We start from the raw sequence: 17,591 nt of genomic DNA, 5'->3' as shown, positions 1-17,591 counted from the left end.
GATTCTGTGTGTATGTGTGTTTGTGTGAATATATATATATATATATATATATATATATATATATATATGAAGGTAAGAAGCAAGTGGATGTGTGTTTAATATTAAATTATCACATTTGAGAAAACAGTTGTCTATGCAGAAGACAGGACACCTTAGGCACTATATTTACAAAGAAATGGTGTTTGCTGAAAATTAAGAAACGATTCGGTGATTAATAGCACTATCTGTTCTTCCAGAGAACCCAGGACCGAACCCTAGCTCCCGAGTGACAGTTCACAAGTGGCTGTAATTTCTGCATCACAGAATCTCACAACCTCTTCAACCTCCTGGACATTAGGCATGGATGTGTTGCACACGGGAAAAAGCAGGTAAACCTCTTACATTTGTACAACAAAAAATAGAAAACAGAAGAGCAGTTCCTGGTTCACATAATTTGATTTTGTTGAATATTCATAGTGATAATCACAGTCAAAAAAACACTTTATTGATCAGTAATGCATTAAAAGTCACTAAAGTTAATGATCACATGAGTAGCCTAAAATCTATTTAAAAATTTGCAATAAAAATTTGCAGTCATTAAATTAATATTTTGTTAATATACAAATTAATAAACATTAATATTCTCATATAGAGCTGAAAATAATACTTCCACATATTTGTTTGGCCTTTATAAATATTGCAGCTTCTAGTTAGTTTGTTGTTGGTTTTCGTAGGATTTCATTTCCAGGTGTTAGCACATAAACTCTATAAACTCATACAGAATATACTACAGGAACTTATGCCCTCTTGTGTTGAATCCAGGAAGGTTGCTATCTGTTTTCCTTTTTGTCTGATCAATTTTCTCTACGTACATTACAAGGATATTTTTGTTCTTGGATTCTTCCAGTTTTGTCAAGCCGATAGCTGATAACTTGGGAATATTTAATTTTTGAATATCATTTATGATGCTATTTCCTGATGTCTGCATTATCACTGTTGTAGATTTTCAAATGGATGGCCACATGAACAGGTATTCGGGGACTGAACATGCCTTATAACTACTGTTTTTTGACTTTTTGAAAGAAGAAATCAGAAAGGCATGGTGTTTTGGGTAAGGTACTCTGTGGGGGAAAACAGGAAGGAGGACAGAATTTGAGACATAAATAAATTAATAAAATAAATAAATACAAAAATAAAGCAGAATTCAAACTATACAGGAAAATCGGATTTAATTGACAGGAAACAGTGTGGTTTTATATAGAAACCTAATTACTAAATTTTATATACTTTAATCAATCTAATGACTAATTCTCAAAAAATTAGAAAATTAAAAAAAATGTTAAAAGTAACTTTGTAGGTTTACCAAATCATAGCAATAATGTTTCTAGAACTGTACACTTTCTATGCAATTATCCAAACCAGAAATCCAGCTGACATTTAGTTATTACATATCTTATGTCATTCTATTCTGTGATAATTCATTACTTTTTTTATCTTCTGTTGCCACACCTTTGAAGATAAATAAAAACTTTGCTAGAATATCTCTAAATTTGGATTTGCCTAGTGGTTTTTCTCTTTTAGGTTGAGATTATACGTACTTGACACAGATACCAAAAAGTGTTTCTTGCTTTGCTTAACACAGTTAAACATTAGGAGGATGCCTGTCATCTTAACAACACCCAATTATGGAGCAATGAAATTATTTTAAATTATTTTCCTCTCATAGTTAAAATGTTTTAATATATTTTTCTTTTGTATTTCCTTTTAAAGTAATAGAAGTTAAAAGAGAATAACTTAATGCCTATGGAAATACTGTGTCTCTCTTCAATACTTTATGCATTGCTTTCAACTTCTCGTCATTTTTTTACCAACATTTTGACCTGAGTGGTCCTTACTGCATGTAAGTAGACTCAGAATAATGAGTCAGAGGAGAATATAATTATTGTCTTTCTATTTGGGTGACTCATGCCTAAAACAATACTGTAGTTTTAGTGTCATGGTAATTTTTTAAAGACTTCCATATTTTCAGCACACTGAAAGGGAATTATATTTTTCTTTAATTATATTCATAAGACTCAATATTATAATTTTATACTATTTTATTTTCTTCTTAAATAGCTACCGGAATCTAATTATCTAACACTAGCTAACTTTTATATTTGCATTCTGTCACTTGTAAACCCACAGAATGCTATATTTACATTTGAATTTGTGCAATAAAAATGATTCATGAGAAATCCTGAGGTTTCACAAAAAAAACCTTACTAAAGCTAAAAGCACACATTGCACCTGACATGATAATAGTAGAAGATTTCAACAACCCACCCTCGTTTTCGGAGAGATCTTGGAATCAGAAATTAAGCAGAGATGTAGAGGAAGTAATAGAAGTTATGAACCAAATGGATTTAACAGATATTTAAAGAACATTCCATCCTAAAATATAAGGATATACATTCTTTTCATAACCTCAGGGAACCTTCTTTAAAATTATACACATAATCGGCCCCTCAACAAACCTTAACAGATTCAGGGAGATAGAAATAATCCCATGCATTCTATCAGATCACCACACACTAAGACTGGTCTTCAACAATAACGATAATAACAATGTTGGAGAATGTGCCAAGAGATGGTGAGAAGAAGGTATATCCTTTTGTTTTAGGATAGTATGTTCTCTAAATATCTGTTAAGTCCATCTGGTTTATACCTTCTGTTAGTCTGTCTATGACTCTTTTTAAATTCTCTTTCTGTGATCTGTCTAGTTATGAGAATAGGGAGTTGAAATCTATTGCTATTATTGTTTGAGGTGCAATATTTTCTTTCAGCTTTAGTAAGGTTTTTTTTTTGTATGTAGGTACCCTGTATTTGGAGCATAGATATTTATAATTTCAAGTTAATTTTCGTGGATTTTTCCTTTGATGATTATGAGGTGTCCTTCCTTATGATTTTTGATGACTTTTGGATGAAAGTGGATTTTATATGATATTAGAATGGCTACTCCCACTTGCTTCTTCAGATCATTTGCTTGAAAAGTTTTTAACAAGCCTTTTACTCTGTGGTAGTGTCTATCTTTGTTTCTGAAATGAGTTTCCTGTAGTGCAAAACGTGGGGTCCTCATTACATATCCAGAGTGTCAGTCTGTGTTTTTTTAGTGGAGAATTGAGTCCATTGATATTGAGAGATCTTAAGGAATAGTGATGATAACTTTCTCTTATTTTCATAACTGGAGGTTAGTTTATGTTTGTCTGCTTCTCTTCTCTTTGTTTTGTTGTGAAAAGATTAATTTCTTGCTTTATCTATGATTTTACCTGCCTCCTTATGTTGGGGTTTTGCAGTTAATGTCCTTTGTATGACTGGATATGTAGAAAGATATTGTGTAAATTTGGTTTAATCATGGAATATCTTGGTTTCTCCATCAACGTTAGTAGAGAGTTTTGCTGGATACAGTAGTGTGGGCTGGCATTTTTGTTACCTTAATGTCTGTATGACATCTGTCCAGGATCTTTTGGCTTTCATAGTCTCTTTTGAGAATTCTGGTGTAATTCTGATATGTTTGCCTTTATATGTTACTTGACCTTTTCCCTTACTGCTTTTAATATTTTTATTTGTTTTTCGCATTTGGTGTTTTGATTATTATGTGATGGGAGGATTTCCTTTTCTGGTCCAATCTATTTGGAGTTCTGTAGGCTTTGTGTATGTTTATGGGCATCTCTTTCTTTATATTATGGAAGTTTTATTCTACACTTTTGTTGAAGATATTACTGTCCCTAGATTTGGCAGTCTTCACCCTCTTCTATATCTGTTAAGCTTAGGTTTGATCGTCTCATTGTGTCCTGGATTTCCTGTATGTTTTGGGCTAGGTGCTTTTCAGTTTTACCTTATATTTGACAGTTGTGTCAATGATTTCTATGCAAAATTCTGCTCCTTAGATTATGTCTTCTATATCTTTTATCCTGTTGGTGATTCTCACATCTATGACTCCTGGTCTCTTTTCTAGGTTTTTCATTTCCAGGGTTGTCTTCCTTTGTGCTTCCTTAATTGTTTCTATTTCCATTTTTAATTCCTGGGTGGTTTTGTTCATTTCCTTTTCATGTTTTGCTGTTCTTCCCGTAGTTCTTTAAGGTAGTTTTGTGTCTCTCTTTATGGGATTCTACTTGTTTACTTCTGTACTTTCTGTTGTCCTGTATTTTCTTAAGGGAGTTATTTATGACCTTTCTAACATCCTCCTTTGTCATGATAAAATGTGAATTTAAAACTAGATCTTCCTTTTCTGGTGTGTTTAGATATCCAGTGTGTGTTTTGTTGGGAGAATGGGGTTCTGATGACTCCAAGTAGTCTTGATTTCTGTTGCTTGTGATTCTGTGCTTGCCTCTAGCCATCAGGTTGTCTCTGGAGTTAGATTGGCTTGTTCTTTCTGACAGTGGCTTGACTGTCTTGTAGGCTCATGTGTCCGTACTGCTGTAGACTTGTTTTCCTGTTTTCTTGTACCCAGTTATGAGAACAGTGTATTCTGATCTAGGCATGTAATTGCTCTTTTCCACTGACTTTCAGCTGTCCCTGTGGGCTAGAACCAGAGCGAAATTCCCATACTTCTCCTAGGTCCCTCTGTTGGGGGAGGGGGAACAGATGGCACAAGATGTTTTCCTCTTGAGTCAGGATTTTGGGCAGAGAGTAGTCTCCTCTGGTTTCCCAGGAGTGTCTGCTTCTCTGAAGGTCTAGTTGCCCCAACTTCAGGATTTGGGTCTGGGATCTGTTTGACCAGTTCTGTTCAGTTTTGGCACTGTCTGGAACATGGTGCTCCAGTAGCTTTACTCCTCCTATATTCCTGTGTCCAGAAGCACTATGCAGTTTTGTCTTGGGCCAGAGACCTGGGCAATGCTGGGCATAAGTTGGAGTCTCTGTGCCTACATTCAAGAGCCAGCTAAAAACTGGAAATGCTTATTCCCAGAGGAGTTCTGCCTTTGCGTCTCCTGAGTCCACCAGTCAGCTCACCTCAAGCAGAAATGTTGAATTCACCTCTTGTCTCAGGCCTGAGCTCACTTTTTGTGCTGACTTTCAGCTTACCATGAGGGCTGCAACCAGAAATGTCCTTCCCCTACTGCTCCTATGTACCTATGCAGAAGAGGCCCAGATGGAGCTAGTGTTTTTTTTTCTTGAGTCATAATGTGAGCAGAGATCTCAGAGGTTTCTGCCCCTCTGATGGTCTTAGCAGGGCACAGAGCTATGTCCACTCACAAAGAAACTCAAGATATCCCCACTCTCCAACAAAGTGCCTTATGCAATCTGCTTTGGGTAAAATGAGTTTGAAACCTGTTTCTGCTGACAAAGGGGTTTTCAGAACTTCCATATCAAACCAAAAGGGCCTTCAAAGTCCTCCACTATTAAAAATGGGCTTAAATCATCACTATGGTCAAAGGGGACAAAATAAAGTCAAAATTCCGCAAACTGAATCTCATAACACACATACCAGCCCAAGTAAGACAAAACTTTCTTCCTGTACACCATTAGATTAAGGACCATTTACAGTTTCAGAAGGGGTTCTTGAGAGTTCCACACCCATGCAAGATGTGGTAGAAAATTTTGAGTCTACCCAAGTGACTCTTGGGCCTTCTGCACATAAATATTGTGATCTTGCACCCTCACCATCTCCCCCAGTGGTTCCTATGTCCCTATACATCAGAAGTTACTCAAATATCCTCTATCACACAAAAGGACCCCCTGACTTGTCATAAGCACAAAAACAACCAAGTTTATCACAAGACACAGTCAATGAGCCATGCAGGCTCCATATTTGTACAATTTCCAGAGAAGATAAAACATCCCTTTCCCCCTCAGGGGACTCTAGGTTGTTCTGTCCTGAAAGGAGAGGCTCCAAAATTTTCCACATATACATCAGAGATGCTAGAATTTCCCAAATCTGAGCAGGATTCTCTGAGTAGTACTCTATCTCATAAAGAGACTGTGGGACAAGAAACATCTACAAAAGTAGTTCTAACCACAGCCACATCTTTAGAGATGGCTTATGGATGTGACACATGTACAAAAGATGTTCTAGGACATATTCCATCTGTAGAGAAGGTTATGGATACAACCATATGTGAATGAGGAGTGGGGAAACATGATATGCAAACACCAGTGTCTGTAGCATACTCGATATCTGAGGAAAGAGATTCCTTGGATTCCATTTGTGCAAAAGAATGCATATGACCTCAGCAAACTTCACAGGAGGCTATAGGAACTTCTTTATCTCCTCAAGATCAGCCATTTTCCCCAACTACAGAAGATGCTACACACTCTTCCAAATATGCGCAAATGGTTGTGAGTCCTTCTTTATACCCACAAGCAGACCCAGAACATCTGCCAAATACCTCAAAGGCTTTGGATTTTACTATATCTTCTGAAGGGGCCTTGGAACCTGCTTTGCCTATCAAGCAACCTAGTAAACCTGACACTTCTATTCAAAAGTCTGTTTTCACTTCTCCAGCCAAAGAATTTTTTTTGGAACTTCCACAGTTACACAACAATATCTAGAAACATCCTTATCTGCTCATGAGTCTCTCAGACCTCTCACATTTGTCTAGGATGCTCTAGGAGAGGTCACATCTTCAGAGGTAGTTCTAATACCTTCCCCCCATTATGACGTTGCATTCAGGATTTCCACACATATACACTGTACATTAAGACCTTCCTCATCTGAGAAGGATGTCTTAGGATCTACTGCATCTGATCAGCATGCTTTACAACTATCCCCATCTACCCAAGTAGATTTATTTACATTTCCACTCTGGGGAGAAATAGTCGACATTCTCCCTCTACCACAGTAGACCACAGGCACCCAGTTTCTAGAAACAAAGTCTTATGATTTGATTATTCTGATGCAGTCTTGAGAAATTTCTCCTCAAAGGAAGACAGTTTTAACCTTCCCCCTTCTGCCAAAAGGGATCCCCCTTTTGCCATCTTATGCTGCCAAAGAGACAACAAAAGCTACAACTATTCCTCAGGTGAGACCCACACCTTCTCCATCTGTCCAAAGGGACCTGGAATTTTCCAAAAATGACCAAGGAATTGTGGAAAGTTGCCATTCCTTACAAGGGCATGCTGGCCATTCCATATTGTCCCAAGATGCTCAAGTAACTCCTTTTTCTACCAAAAAGGCATGTTCCTCGTCTTCCCAGGGTTGCAGGGAATTTCTTCACCCCTCTCTAGTGTCATCTCCACGAGGAATAAATAGAGAAAGTGTGCTATAATAAAACAAAGAACACTACTCAGGTATTAAAAATGCGGAGACCAAGAACACTGTAGGCAAAGAGATGGAACTGGAAAATAGTGAATTAACAGAGATTGAAAAGGTCCTATCATGGGATGTAATTAGGGACATTTGGATGTTAGCCACAAAGTTCAGAATACCCACAATTAAAATCCTTCATCACATGCATGGTAACATGAAAGAAAACCAATTGTGGATGCTTGCAACAAACTTAGAACGAGGAGGGAAAATGGGACCTAGCTACAGGTACAGAAGGATAAAGTACAAAGTCGGGGGAGCAGCAACAATGAAAAGACAGAAGAGAGAAATCCAGAGGAAAAGTGGAATAAATAACAATAATCATCAATGATGGGTGGTGAACTTGGGTATTCCCAGGGAAATCCCCGATTTCAAGAATCCAAAAGGCTCCCATATACCTACTGGGATGATGTTAGTTGAAATACAAAGCAGCAAAGAGATAGAACGACTACAGACTGCACCTTGTAGCTAAACATGACCCTATTGAAGGGATGGTGCTGCCACGCAGCTCAAAATTTTAACGTATAAATATCCAAGGCTTAAAAAATGTAAAAAAAAAAAAAAGACCAGAGAATGAAGAAAGGCCCTTCAGAGACCACCACAACATAAGAATCATTTCATCCACAGACCGTAAATCCTCGCACTATTCCTGATGTCAAGATGTGCTTGCAGATTAGACCCTAATATGTCTGTCCTCTGAGGGGCTCTGCCATCACCTGACTGAGACAGATGGTGGTACAGCTAAACATTTGAAAGAAAATGACAGGGGCTGGAGAGATGGCTCAGCGGTTAAGAGCACCCGACTGCTCTTTCAGAGGTCATGAGTTCAATTCCCAGCAACCACATGGTGGCTCACAACCATCTGTAAAGAGATCTGATGCCCTCTTCTGGTGTATCTGAAGACAGCTACAGTGTACTTATATATAATAAATAAATAAATCTAAAAAAAAAAAGAAAGAAAATGACAGACACATAAGATGTGTTAGTCGAATGCCTAAAGGATGATCTTAAAGGGATTGGAAACCAATATGAAAAACAACAGTATCAATTAAGTTTACCTTTCAGAGTCTCAGGAAATTTACCAGCAAGAGTATACTTGGCCAGTACATGGATACTGCTATGTAGACAGTAAAGCATAGGGAGAAGACAACTGTCCAATCTTTAATCTCTGGAAAGGAAGGCAATCGGTCTTGTGGAAATGTCATATCCCAGAGAAGGAGGGTGTTAGATGGCTAAAGTGGAAGTGGGCATGTAGATGGAGGAGCACCATCATAGAAACAAAGAGAATCGGAAAGGCTTGGAGGATTCAAGACAGAAAGAAGAGTTTGGGAAATGACTTTGAAATGTAAACAAATACATAGATTATTTTACACTTCCAATGTTTATAATATAAGATATGTATGTTTCCAACAATATAAGATATGTATGTTAACATCTCTCTCCTTAATGACTATACAGTCAGTATTTGTAACATAGGTTTACTAAAAGTTGAAATCCAAAATTGTTGTGACTAATTATTCGAATTTCACATAGATAAACCCATTCAATATTTTATCTTCTGCCCTTGTAACTATAGCAAATGTTTAATTACTTGATAAAAATTTAAAAAAATTTTTTTCTACTCCATTAGTTTTCCATTCAATGCCTCAAATGTCTCTCAATTTAACTGTATGTACTACATTCCCTTCCTTGTTGCACTTTTCCCTGTCTCTTCACAGTTGATATTCCTGTTCCTGACTGTGTCTTTCAGCAATACATAAGTACACTTGCACTTTTCAAAATAAGGACGGTCTGGTTCATACTAGACACTTACACAAAACTGATCATACAGATACACAGTTTAGAGAATTAACATTTAGATTAAAGTGAATATGTAACTCATTTTTCCTTTTTGATCTGGATTAACTCATCTAGGATGGCATTCACAAGAGTAATTCTGATTTCTTTTCATTGATATTGGGTTTAAAATACTTGTGGATTATATACTTCCTACCTTGGATTAGTCTGGCATACCACACACAGCACAGAACAAATCAATTAATTGTAGGATATGTGCATGTGTGTGTCTAGGTCATTCCACAGTAACTCGTGCTACATGTTTTAGAAGCAAATCTGTTCAAGGATAGCCTGAACTCCTTTGTTTTGCATGTTTCTTTAACATATCAAATCACTTCAAATTGCACCAATTATTTATACCTCTGGGGTACAGATTAAATTCATTATTTCTACAATTAATCTCTCCATAGGGATTAAGAGCTGGTTGATAAATAATTTTTGGAGTCTTTAGAATAGAATTTTGCCCCAAAACTCATTAAGTATTTATTGTTCTGCAAATTCAAACCTACCTGGTATTTTGGAAATTTGAGTTTCATGGTCAGACCTCGTCAGCTAAATGCACTTCATCCATTGTTGGCAAGATCAGGCTATGCTTCCTGATTGTCATGTTTGTTGAGACTACCTAGTTTTACAGTCATGTGATAACCAAGTGAATTCTCATATAGCTTTCTCAATATTCAATTTACCTGATCAGAATCTATGAAGTGTAGAATCAATCATTTTGTGCTGAATGTAGGTTGCCAAACTGCCTCTGGGTAATTTTTGAATAGCATCTTGTACATATGCATGTGCTTTTTAGGTGGTTTCTCATTATCTATTAACACTCCACATAGCTCCGCAGCACTATATTATTTTAAGTTTCCAAGCTAAGTGATTTCTTTTTCTGTATTAGAGTCATGTGGGAGTATCTAGATCAATCAGTGTAATCCTAAGGGATTCTTCTTGGTATATTATCATCTACAGATGGTGTAATATCTACAACGTTTGATACTCAGCCTTTGATATACCTTCCTTCACCTGTGTAAAAGAAAATTATTTGCAACAGAGGGATCCTGTAATATTTAAGCTACTACATGAATCCCTTGGCTAAAATATGGCTATACATGCTTATTCATGCCTAAAAGATCCATGGGGAGACCCACCTGTCTAAAAATGTCAATTACTACTCAGATGTCCACTATGTGTACAGTCTGAGGAAGAGTCACTTCAGTTCATGTTTGGAACTGAAGAATACTCAGCCATTTTCCAAACGGAAAAAAAAAACAAACAAGTTACTTAGATAAGGATTGAGAGAATGCTTTTATCTAGGTAGAACATTAATTTTAGCCTTACATACAAATGTGTGATGTGCAGTATTTTCAACACTGTATTTCAGAAGGAATTATATACTTTTGGGTATGGTCTCTCGGACTAGCATATGATATCAATATAGTTTGCTGTGACAGATTTTCAAGTACATATGAAATCTGAGGACTTCAACAGAGTAACTCTAGCTCAAACATATATCCTTCATATTATTTGTGACCCACACTGGGAACACTTACTACATGTATCAGAGTTCTGACTCAGTTTTAGTATTTTTTTTGGTCTCATGCTAACTTTTGATGCTTCCTTTCTCCAATAGAACAGTTAGTCAATGAGTCTGTATACCAGATATCAGCTGCATTATCAAGCGTTGGTTGCAATTTCCCTCTGCTGAATTCACAGCCACGAAGAAGTGTTTCTTATGAGATAGCCTTGATCTCTACAATGCAGATTATTGTTGTCTGTGTCTTTCTCTGACTCTCTCAGTTCTCTTAAGGGTCCTACCAGGGAAGAAATGGCAATGATAGTGAGAAGTAATCTTTGTGGACCCAGGATAGACAAAATCCACCAAAGTTTCCTTTCATGTGATAAGAAAATAGTGGACAGTGTTTATATTCAACTTAGTCAATGAAATGCTCTCCCTTTATACCCTGTATAAACTGGACTGGCTTGTTAGCTATGCCTGTTTACCCAGCTTGCCCAGTTTTCAGGCTGAGAAGAGGAGAATTTTTTCTCAGCAAGGCATCAGGTGGTGGACCAACATCTTACTCTTGCTCACTGTTACCCAGTTCCTCCAACGTAGCAGCTTCTTCCAAAAGGATCTCCATTGTCCATAGTATGCCTGACTTCAAGTCTGAAGCCATGAGCCCAGTCAATAAGAAAATTTCCATAGCTAAGAAAAAGTAAAATTTTTCTTTATTTAGTGCTGAGGTGGAGGGGCAGATATTATTGTGACTTTCCTTATTGTAAGTTCTTGAAACAGGAAGGGGAAGAGCACTGGAGGAGGGTTAATTTTGATCTACTTAGGGTTTCTTAATTATAATAGTAGTAATAATAATAATAATAATAATAATAATAATAATAATAATAATAAAAATAAGAAGAAGAAGAAGAAGAAGAAGAAGAAGAAGAAGAAGAAGAAGAAGAAGAAGAAGAAGAAGAAGAAGAAGAAGAAAGATGAGGAGGTGGAGAAGGAGAAGAAGAAAAAGAAGAAGAAGAAGAAGAAGAAGAAGAAGAAGAAGAAGAAGAAGAAGAAGAAGAAGAAGTAGAAGAAGAAGAAGAAGGAGAAGAGGAAGAAGAAGGAGAAGAGGAAGGAGAAATAGTTTAGGCTGGGAAGATTATTCAGCAATTAAGAGTACTGCCTGTTTTTTCCAAAGGTCATGAGTTCAATTCCAGGTGTACACATCATGGCATACAATCATCTATAATGTCATCTGATGCCCTCTTCTGGTGTGTCTGACAGGTACAGTATACTGTTAAAAATAAAATAAAATAAATCTTTAAAATAAATAAAAATCAAAAGTTTTCTTATCTAAGTCTAAGTTACTATGCTTCTGTAGCTTAGCAGCTTTCTGTGTTCCTCTGAGGACAGAAAATCCATTCTCTTTCTATTAAAATCCAGGATGAGAGCTCACACATTGCTTGCCATATCTCGACTGTTATTCAAACACACCTTCTTCTTTTCTGAGAAATGAAATAGCTTCCCATTACACTCCTATCCTACCTTCAAGTTCTGCTTTTGAGAGGTGCATCAGAAAAATGAGTTTGTGCATAAGGATGCTGGCGTTGCAGTTGCTTCTGATGTGAGAATACTGGGGTTAACACAGAAGGGTCAAGAGGGTCAACAAATGACTGAATGTAATGACTATCTTCTGTTGAAATTCTGTGGATGCAATGGGTCAGTATTCCTGGAAGTTACCCAACTCACAGGTTTTCTTCTCGAGCTCAATAGTCAGTTTCTCCAACTTCTTAATGTGCTGTACTTTCTCACTGATGGTGGAAGGTTGGCATGATGCCTTCCCAGCAAACCCTATAGATAAACACAAGGGAACATGAATATTAATGGCCCAGTCACAGGAGAGACCATGCTTTGTCCCCCAACAAAGCATGAGGAAAGGGGAACTCTACAGACACTTTGAAGCACTGAAAGAGTAAGAAAGCTCTTTTCAAGATGGACCTATTAGCTACTCTCCTACCTACAACCATGATTCCTAGACATATGCAGGTAAGTTCTGTAGTCCATACTGCTTAGGACCACAAAGCCCTAAACATGTATGTTCAAGAAAAATGAGTCTGAGATTTTGATACATGTCCAGGGCAGTATCTCTCTCTTATTATCACAACATGTCAATGACATGTACAGGAATCCTGTGAAGATGAAGTCCAATACTCTACCCTGAGTGGCGAAGCTTTATCTATGTGGCTCCTATTGGATATCTTTCTCATTCGGAGTGAAAATAAGGAACTCTTAGCAAACCAACAGCATGCTTGTCAATTACTGGTGGTCTGCCCAACATTCATCAGATATTCTTGACGCTTGGTCCCTTCTTTTAGAATCTAGAGGTTTCAGACCATAAGTCCTGCTCCTAAGAGGTCTGACCCAAGCACAGCTTCTCGAGGAAGCTCCCCAGCAGTGGCTCAGGGCTTACTCTCTCTGCTTTACACCAGATTATTTATTTTGCACTTTTATAACAAGAAAGAAGTCCTAATTTTTTGTCTCTCTCTCATCTCACCATGCATTCTGTTTTCCCTGTAAATAACTTGATAATCCTAAAAAACATGTCTGTGTGTAAACCAATATGCACTAACTAAATACCACAAGGGCAGCTTCTGTTTCCATAACACTAGTGATATCACAGAGAATACCACGGAATTTCAGGTATACAATAGTGTATCCAGAAGAGTGTCCCCTTCAACATCACATAACTACCCATTAACTAGATCTTCTCCAAATCAACAAGCCAAGTTGCCCTTTCAAGTACCTTTGCCTGAGACACAAGCGAAGATTTTCCAATACTCTCCCTTCTAAAATGGAGATATGACTGATTTATTGAATTCTTTCCCACCATCATGTACAGATATTGAAGCCTAAATTTTCAATCAAAGCCCAGAATTTGTCTTCCCCACCTTATGTTGCAGGCTGAAAATGACAAGGAAGAAAGGAAGTTGAGAACTTAGGTCAGGATGATGCTGGAGAGTTGGGATTATGCCTTCTTTGTAGCGTTGGCACATAGATAAATACAAGTAACCAAAGACTTTGGAAAGATCCACAGAGTAGTACAGTTTGGGTGGGGGAGTAAAAAACTAGGAATAATTGTGTAAATTTGGACAAAAACATTGTTCAGAGCCTCAAAAATAACATGTTTTAGACATGGGACTGTTTATGATGTGAGCAGCAGTTCACAGGTCAGGCTGCAGGTGCATTGGTTAACATAGGTGCAATTTGAGACCTCAAAAACAGTCAGAGAAAGCATGGTGGGTCAACCTGGAATGAGCAATTAAGAAGTCATGCTATACTATGGAGAGTTATTATATGAAGGAAAGATACAGACAGAGACAAAGACAGACAGACAGACAGACAGATAGACACACACACACACACACACACACACACACACACACACCAAAACAAAGCATCAGTCATGGGGACAAATATGTTGTAGATCAATGATAAGGAGCTTCAACAAGGGAAGAAAAGTCAAATTCTTCTGTTGGGTGCCACATGTGACAACGTCTATACTCCTGAAAGGGTGTCACTACTACATTTCTGGAAAGCATCCATTAGAAACCTACAGACAGGGAATGGTAAAGTAAGCATAGAGTCTAGGTATTATTAAACTATACATGTTTATTAAAGCCCCATGTAACCTTTGTCATGATCCTGGCAGTCCCAGCAAAGGGAAGCAAGCCCATGGTCAGCCTGCCATGCACTTCTTGGATCTCTGAAAATTTACCTTCCATACATGCTTATTGGGCCCTAAGCTTGTTGGGAGTTGTTGAATATTCTGCATCTTTACAGGTGTTTAAGTTCTAGTCTAGTAGAGTTGGATGTCAACTCTATTTCTAATTGTGGTTCTCCAGAGGACACCTAGTTCAGATCACACTAGGGTTTATAAGATAAGGAAGTGCTTAAACTGGCAAGAAATATGTTATCATTAGTAAAGACTGTTCTAGGATAGAGGAAAAAATATGACAGAGACGCAGAGAGACACACACACACAGAGAGAATGAAAGAATATGCCTTATGTACATGAAGCCAGAAAAGAATTTGTGAATCTAGAAGACAAGGTTTGAAGGACTACCTGTAAATCCCAGTAACTAAGAAAGAACCTTGGAGCCAGTTTTGATATTGAGGCTTCATACAGCTTGGCCTTTACCAATGTGAGACACTACATTTCCATGAGCAAATCCTTAGCCTGGAAAACGTAGTTATGGTGGCCCAGAAAAAAAAACAAAACAAAACAAAACAAAACACAGAATTGTCCCCTTTGTTTGTTTCTCATTACTCTGATCTCCCATGTCAGAAGAGGCTGAGTGGTCTTCCACATACCCTCACATGCAGCTCACAAGGAACAGCACCTATCTTCATCAGTACTTCATCTGAGCCTACCCTTGGCCTTTGGATGGTACTCAGGAACTGAACTGGCAGGTTACATATTCCTAGCTGGGTGTCAAAGTTCAGACATGAAAATCCCACTCTGTGATTGTCAACAGTTCCATGTATCCATTGGGATGGCAGTGTCACAATGGCTGCACCTGTCTTTTCATGCATTTCACATGCTTTATGTGCCGAGTTGAAAGTCTCTCTCAGATTATTTACAGATCCACAGGATGCAGCTTGGCTTCAAAGGCCACATGTCTGACTACAGAAGCCACGAAAACAATGTCACAGTTCACAGCTATAATGTAGACATGTCAGGGTATTTCCTCCAAGTTTTGCTTTGAAGCATATTCTTTTTTTTCTTTATTAACTTGAGTATTTCTTATTTACATTTCAATTGTTATTGCCTTTCCCGGTTTCTGGGCCAACATCTCCCTAACCCCACTCTCTAACCCCTAAGCCCATTGTATATGGTTGTTCCCATCCCCATTCTCCCCCCATTACCGCCTTTGCCCCAAAAATCACGTTCACTGGGGATTCAATGTTAGCAGGACTAAGGGATTGCCCTTCCACTGGTGCTCCTACTAGGCTATTCATTGTTCCCTATGAGGTTGGAGCCCACGATCAGTCCATGTATAATCTTTAGGGAGTGGCTTAGTCCCTGGAACCTCTAGTTCCTTGGCATTGTTGTTCATATGGGTTCTCAAGCCCCTTCAAGTACTTCCAGTCCTGTCTCTGTTTCCTTCAACGGGGGTCCCGTTCTCAGTTCAATGGTTTGCTGCTGGCATTCCCCTATGTATTTGCTGTATTCTGGCTGTTTCTCTCAGGTGAAATCTACATCCAGTTCCTGTCAGCCTGCCCTTACTTGTCAAGCGTATTCTTTTATTACAGATAATGCTAATCTTTCTAGAAGGCCACATTGTGGGAGACCATTTGGATTATGCCCCATCCACAGTTTATAGATTTTTTACAGAGAATTCTTTCAGTGAAAATGGTTTCTGTAAATTGCATACAAACTAACTATTTAAGGACACAAACACACACACATAGACACAAAAGGTACACAGATACACACAGACACACACAGACACAAACAGACACACACAGTGTGCAGGGATAATAGAGATGTGTATGTTAAAAAGAAGTTAGGATAGTGTATCGATAATATAAAATATGAAGGGTTACACTAAAATCTAAGACACTAGGATGGAGGATGGGAAGCAATTGTGAGGTATGCTTTCCCACAACTTGGACACATGAAAAAATGAAGTAGGAGACATCAGAACTGCATTGTCAAACAAAGACAAGAAACGTACACAATCAATTGAATGCAAATACAGCTCATCTTGCTGATCTCTAATGGAAGAGTTCAGGTGTTTCCCACACCTCTCCAGCATAGTATTTCATTGCAGTCCAATGCTAGAACACCAAAGGATATTCAAGAACATATAAGGAGATGAAGCCAGAATGACAGCATTCCCAGAGATCAGTTGAGCAGGGAGTTCTGTTTTCCTATGTCTACCTTAGCTATGCTTCAGAAAACCAAGGAGACAGTCTCCTCAAGCATATCCACATCTTTACTGGGTGTAATTTGTCTTCAGAACATCTTTGGCTGTAGTTACAGAAGCCAGGATGAAAACTACAAACTATGTCAGCATAAAGTTGATGTGCATATGCCCAGGATCACTCCTAAGTCTCTCTAGACCTACGAGTGTAGATAGACATGCCTTATAGGAATAGAACATGGTTGTTTAGTTCCCCCAATTACTGTTCAGGACACGTACAGAAGTCAGGAAGGAACCAGTCCCTCTTCTGTTTCACTAATTGATATTTCTTCAATATAGTAGAAAACTGTCTGCCAAAGACACTGTCATTAGGACAAAACAGAAGGAAACAGATTGGGAAAAGGTCTACACCAATCCTACATCTGACAGAGGGCTATTACCTGGTACATACAAAGAACTCAAGAAATTACGCTTAAGAGAGACAAATAACCCTATTAAAATTGTGGTACAGAACTAAGTAAAGATTTCTCAACTGAGGAATATCAAATATCTGAGAAGCATCTAAATAAATGTTGATCATATTTAGTCATCAAGGAAATGTAAATGAAAACAACCCTGAGATTCCACCTCACACATGTAAGAATGGCTAAAATAAAAACTCTGGAGAGAACAGATGTTGATAAGAATGTCAAGTGAGAGGAAAGCTCCATCTTTGTTGGTGGCATAACGAACTGGTTAAACCACTCTGGAAATCAGTCTGAAGATTCTTCAGAAAATTGGAAATTTCATTACTTGAGGACCCAGATATACCTCTCCTGGGTATATAACCAAAAGATGCTCCAACATACAAAAAAGACATATCCTCAAATATGTTCATAGCTGCCTTATTTATAATACCCAGGAGCTAGAAGAAACCCTAATGGAATTCATCAGAGGAATGGATACAGAAAATATGGTACATCTACAAAATGGTGTACTACTAGGGTATCAAAACCAATGATCTCAAAAAAGACATAGACAAATGGAATGAACTAGAAAATATCACACTGATTGAGGTAACAAATTACAGAAAAACACATAT

Source organism: Rattus norvegicus, assembly GCF_036323735.1.
Source record: "Rattus norvegicus strain BN/NHsdMcwi chromosome Y unlocalized genomic scaffold, GRCr8 chrY_unlocalized_8, whole genome shotgun sequence".
Classification (NCBI taxonomy): Eukaryota; Metazoa; Chordata; class Mammalia; order Rodentia; family Muridae; genus Rattus; species Rattus norvegicus.
Note: the sequence above shows the minus strand (reverse complement) of the source record.